Source organism: Nuphar pumila, chromosome 12 (genome assembly GCF_984573655.1).
Source record: "Nuphar pumila chromosome 12, dmNupPumi1.hap1.1, whole genome shotgun sequence".
In the NCBI taxonomy this organism is placed as follows: Eukaryota; Viridiplantae; Streptophyta; class Magnoliopsida; order Nymphaeales; family Nymphaeaceae; genus Nuphar; species Nuphar pumila.
Window position 1 is genome coordinate 66741777 of NC_143260.1, and position 6000 is coordinate 66747776.

The window sequence follows — 6000 nt, forward strand, 5'->3', positions numbered from 1 at the left end:
CTCCTTCCTCTCCATCTTCCCCAAGTGTTGGCCATTGAAGATCGACCTATGCTTGATTTTCAAGCTTTCTTTGGTTTCTTTTCCTTTCTTTCTTATTCCTTGCTGTCTTTTCACCATTTTTCTGTACTTTTGCAGGTGTAGCAGAGGTGGAGACCATTAACCTTGGGCGGGAGTGCGCAACACACCACCAAGGTGAGCCGGCCCTACCTCCATCCGGCTTTCTACACCCTCCGATCGCGAATCGGCTCACATGCCATCATCGGTGGATCTCCAACGTGTAGCAGCTGCAATAGGTGCCGTTTTTGGTGAAGTACAGCATCCTTGAACTGTAGAAGACGTCTACATCCAGCCACGGTCCGCTCTTCTTCACCCCCCCGGTCGTCGGATCTTCCAAAAGGTAGGTCTTCTTCTTCCTTCTCTTCTAGATAAAACCGATTTGTGTGTGTGGTTTTTGTTTTGTTATTTTCTGTATGTTTCTTGTTTTTCTTTTTATTTCAACCTTAGAATAGCATGCGTGCACAGACCAGCACGTTAGATTAGGTTTTCTTTCATTGGTTGTGTATTCGATTTGTGTTTTTCCATCGTTTTTATCTAAAACGTGCAAATCGGCAAGAGGCTTTTCTAGTCGATTTGGGTTTTTGTTTCCAGCGTGTTATAGGTGTTTTCTTTTTAGAAAATCTCAGACACAAATTTCATTTTGATTCATCTTAGTCGTCAGGTTTGTTTGTGTGTTGTTTTTGCTTGAAAAGAAGAAAAATCGGCTAGACTTTTTCTAGCCGATTCTTGATTTCTACAAAAATATTTTGCTGTTTTGCTATTTTTGTTTTGTCCAGCTTGTGTCTTGTATTGTGTTGCTGAAAATCTCATTCGGAAATTTCATTTTAGTTTATTCTAAGTCGTGGGTTGTGCGTGTGGTTCGTTTTGATTTTATTTTTGAAAAAAGAAAAAAAAAATCAGCTAGGGATATTCTAGCCGATCTTTATATTTTTGTTAAAAGGGGGTTTAGAGTGGTAAGTTGTGTTGCTTGCTGTGTGTTTAGTGTGTTAACAGTAGCATAAATTGGTGTTAGTCGTTCCATTGTTTTAGGATTGATTTACTTAATTGTTTTAATCATTTTTCGTTTTGGTGTTTGAGTGTATTATTGAAAATTATAAAAATCAAGTTTTCTTTAATTTTTTTTATGATTTTAAGTCCAGCATAGTGATGTTATTGTTAGCCTTTGTGTAATTAGGAGTCATTTTTAATATTTTCTAACTTAGTTTTATCAAAATAGTAGTTACTTGGTTTTATTGCTTTTCGTTAGTTTATAATTTTATATATTTTTTTATTTTTTTTTATTTTCATGTAGTTCTTCTTCTTCCCCGAGGTGGGCGGCAGCCATTAGAGCTCTCCTTGAGCTCTTGGTCGATTTTTAGAAAGTCTTAATGGTCATTAGTTGAGTTAGGAAGGTGTCTAGGTTCAATGTATTAGGGTTTATTGTTTTGGCCGTTTTTAGGGTTGCATTTAGGTAAGTTTTGGAATTAGGTTAGCATTAACTCCTAGGAAATCGATTTTCCATTTAAGTTCTTTTGTTCCCTAGGTATAATTAAGTCTATTAGTTTAGAAAGTAGCATCCATTGAAGTTGGCGATTTTTGGAGAAGGGAGGTAATTAAAGTAATTGAAAATTGGAAAGCTTTTGGAAAAAGGATATTCTTCAAAAATCGTGTGAGGCATTTAAGGAAAATTTGAATTTTGAATGTGTATTAAAGAAGGAGTTACTCCTTAACTTTGGAAAGTGTTTTGCAATTAAACCAAAATTCCAATCTAGGTTACACGATTTCCATAGAGCATTAAAAGCATTTTAATTCCATCTTGAAAAGCAAAAATCGCGGATTTCTAGATTGGCCTTTTCAGATTTCCAAAAAGGCATTAAAGGCAATTAAGGAGTGTAACTCCCTCTTTAAATGGGGCGATTTTTGAGAATCCAAAGCATTTCAAAGTTTGAACATTGGTAATTATTACATTCCTTTTTCAACCTCCTCCATTAAAATCGTGAACTTTGGATTAATTGTAGCTTAATTAGGAGGTTACTACTTTAGTCTAGACCTAACCTAGTCAAACCGAGCCTAGGTCGAGTCAACCCCTAGTCTACACCCTTTGAGCCTAGTCAAAACCTAGCCTAGCCCAAGTCAAAGCCTAAACCGCATTTAGGTCGAGTCTAAGACCAAAGCCCAACCTTAGTCAAGCTTAGTGGAGTCAACCCTAACCTAAGTTAGGTCAACCTAGTCTACCTAACCTATCTAAGTCAAACCTAGTTGATTCCACTTAGTTCAAGCCTACCTAAACCGAGTTCATCCTAGTCTTGTTAGACCTAAATCCAAAACCCAACCTTGGTCAAACCTAGTCAAAGACCTAACTCGGGTAAAAACTTAGTCTAAACCTAGTGAGTCAAACCGAGCTTACCTTAGCCCATTCGAGCCTAGTCGAACCTAAGTTGAGTCCAACTTAGTTGAGTCTAAGTCAACCCGAATCTAGTTGACTAAGTCTATCCTAAACCAAGTTCAAACCCTAGCCTAGCCTAAGTCCAAGTCAAGACCAATCCGAGATCGAGTCAACCTTAGCCAAACCCAACCCAACCTTAACTAAGGTCAAACCGAGTCCACCTAAGTCAACCGAACCTAGTTGATTAAGGTAACTCAAAACCGAATCCAATTAGTGAGTCAACCTTAGCTCGAACCTATCTCTTTCAACCTAGTCAAATCGAGCCTACCTAATCCCATCCGAGTGCATCCAAACCCAAACTGAACCTACTCAAGTCGAAACCGATCCTAGTCGAGTCAACCAAGTGAAACCCAACCTTAGCCTTCGTTCTTTAGTTAAGTAAGTCATTTCTTATTATTTCTTTTGATTTCTATATTAATTAGTTTATTTATCTAATTTAGTTTTAGTGTAGAAGTGTGTGTACGTATAGCGTATTTATTTAGTATGTATGAATTGTGTTTCATTGTGGTTTGAATGATAGTTAGATATTAGTTAACTTAGTAGTTAGATTGTATTTTATTATTGAGCATAGTTGCATGTCCATTGTTAGTTAACTTCGTTCTAGTCATAAACTGCTTGTAGTGTTTTGTTCGTCGTGCATTTAGTGTTTTCCTAATATTCATCTGCATATACACTGTTATACAGTGTCATTTAGATTGCATTAGGTGTAGATTACATTTGATAGGGGGTAAATAGGTTCATAAAGTGAATAGTGCACTCAAATAAAAACCAGATTTTTGCCCTGTCGCAACAGAATTATTTTCTGAGCAAAAATTCTGTGTTTTCCAAATTTTTTTCTTCTATTCACTTTATTAACGTGTTATTTAACTGCAGACCAAATTTCAGTTCATTCGGAGTTGATTTGGTCTGATTTTTAAGCGTTTTGTGAAAACCGCTTTTTCTGGATTTTAAATTACAGGACTGACGATATCCTGATTTTTCCCAGATTTGAAACGCTTCTATCTGGAGTTCCAGATACTGTTTTTCAATTCTGTAAAAACTGTCAATTTGTTTAATCTGTCAGTTGCAGAACAGAACAAATTTCGGGAAAATCGGACCTCGTTTGCCCTGTCAAACAGTGGTTTTCCGATAACCTGTCAGATTGCTAGTTTACACTAGTTAGGGGCAGTTTCGTAATTTTCTTAATTTCGGCATTTTAGGTTTGTTTTCAGTAGTTTCTGTATTTTAGAAGTTGCATAATCATCATACAGCATTAGTAGAAGTAATTTGGTTAATTTTAGAATTAATTTAGTATTTTATTTAATTTTTGTTTGATAAGTAGCATTTGTTTATTATTTTCGTAGAATTAGATATAGTTTTAGTTGTTGTTTGCATAATTAAAATAGAAAACTAACTTTGTACTTTTCTGCATTTTTAGGTTGAAAAGCATATTTAGTTTCCAGGGTTATTATACAAGTGAGAAGATTCTCTAAATGGCGAAAAGACAGAAATATCCTTGGTGTGGAGCAGAAGACTGAATGCTTGTTTAGTGTTCTTTTAGTGCTTAATTGTAGTTGTATTCACTTTATAATTGTAGATTGCCATTTGATATTAATAAATTAAATTTTCTAGAATTGTAGTTATTAATTCCTGTTCCCTGAGGATCGACCCGTACTTACCACTTTGTGGAAAGTCGGTTTTTATATTTTTGGTTGACGATTTTCCAAAGTTTTATTGAAAATAATTGTTTTAAAAAAGAGCATTCCAAAATTTCAACCAGTTTCTACTGCAAATACATGTCTTAAACCAACACCAGCCATTCCCACTTTGGCTACCACAAGCTAGCTCAGCATTGTATTATGTTCCACTTTCACTACCAACCCCTCACTGCAGCATCACCTTGCTGTTTTTACACACCAACCTTCACTTGGCTGTGAGCTCTTCATAGGGGCTCATGACGGCTGTAGCTTATGTCACCCATCTTTCATAAACCATGGTGCTTATCACAGTATAAAGGTTGATCAATCCGGTACCTCTTCCACTTACCACCCATGGCACTCACTTATTTTTAGCCCAGCTGCATACCTCAATGTTCATGGCACTGCACATCTTGTTCAGCCACCCATGTACTGATGCCTTAGTACTGTCTTCACCTTCATACCATTATTGCAACACTAGCAGTGGTGCTCCCTGTTCCAGCTTGTCATCGGTGTACCCTCCTGCTGTGGTAATTTTACCCAGCTCATTACCCCAGCCCACTCACTCACAGCAGTATTTAAACATTGCTGTAATTTCCACACACTCACAATAGTGGTCACTGCAGTAAGAATTTCACTGGTTCACAACAGTGTTTGACATTGCCGTGATGATCCACTACTACTATCATCCAGCTCCACCATTTGCAAACCATCAACTCATTTCTCAAGCCATATGTATCCATATATATAGATGCATACATACACCTGTATAACATATATATGTATATATATATATATATGTATGAGCATATGTATCATTCTCTCTGTTTTGTCATTATTCACATGAACATTTTGTAGATATCCACAAGAGATGTGCAAAATTTTCTTCCTTTCTCATATTAACCCAGTTGTTTTGCAGGAAATATGAAAGAGATATCATTACTTGGGGTTGTACATTTGATTTCATCTATTGTAATAGTTAGATTGGAATGAGAATTTACATTTCTTGCTTTAGGTAGAATGAATGAGCATTGTAAATATCATTGAATTACCTGTTTTTCATGCATTTTTTCTTTATTTCTTAAATTCTCACAATGGTGAAACACGAATGGCACGTGCACCATTTCGTAAGAGGTAATGGATGTTAAGTTGATGATCCACATCAATGGCCATAGTCAGGGTGTGGACAAAACTTAACATTTTACAAAATAACACTAGATCCGCATTGGATCCACTTTCAAAATCATCATATTTTCTTTAAATATTTTCTTCTTTTATTAGAATTTAATCTAAAATTAACTCAAAACATATACCAATGGCCATAGTCAGGGTATATTGAAAGTTAATTTCATTTTAAATTCTATAAAAGCACCAAAATGTATTGCATTCTTCACTTGAATTTAAATGTGGTTATTATATAATATATCCAATGACCATAGTCAGGGATATATTATATCTTCAACCTCATTTTTAATTCATTTAAAGAATGGGATAGCTTTTCAAAATTCCAAATTCAAAATCTTTAAATTCATTTCATCATTTAGGGTAGAATTGCATCATATTTTCAAAATTCTATTTCAAAAACCCAAAGTGACTGTGAATATCTCTTCTTCAAATTTCTATTTCAAATTCCAAATCTATCTCAATTTCAAAGTCCAATTTGACTTTGGAATTTCAGAATCATTTCATATTCGAACTCCAAATTCCAAAAATCAATTCAAAAATTCAATTTCAAAGTTCAATTTAACTTTGAAGTTATCTTCTGATTTCAAAATCAAGTTCATCCTCTTATTTTCAATCAAAGTTTGGATTTGAATCTCAAAAACTTAAATTTTGGGTTTC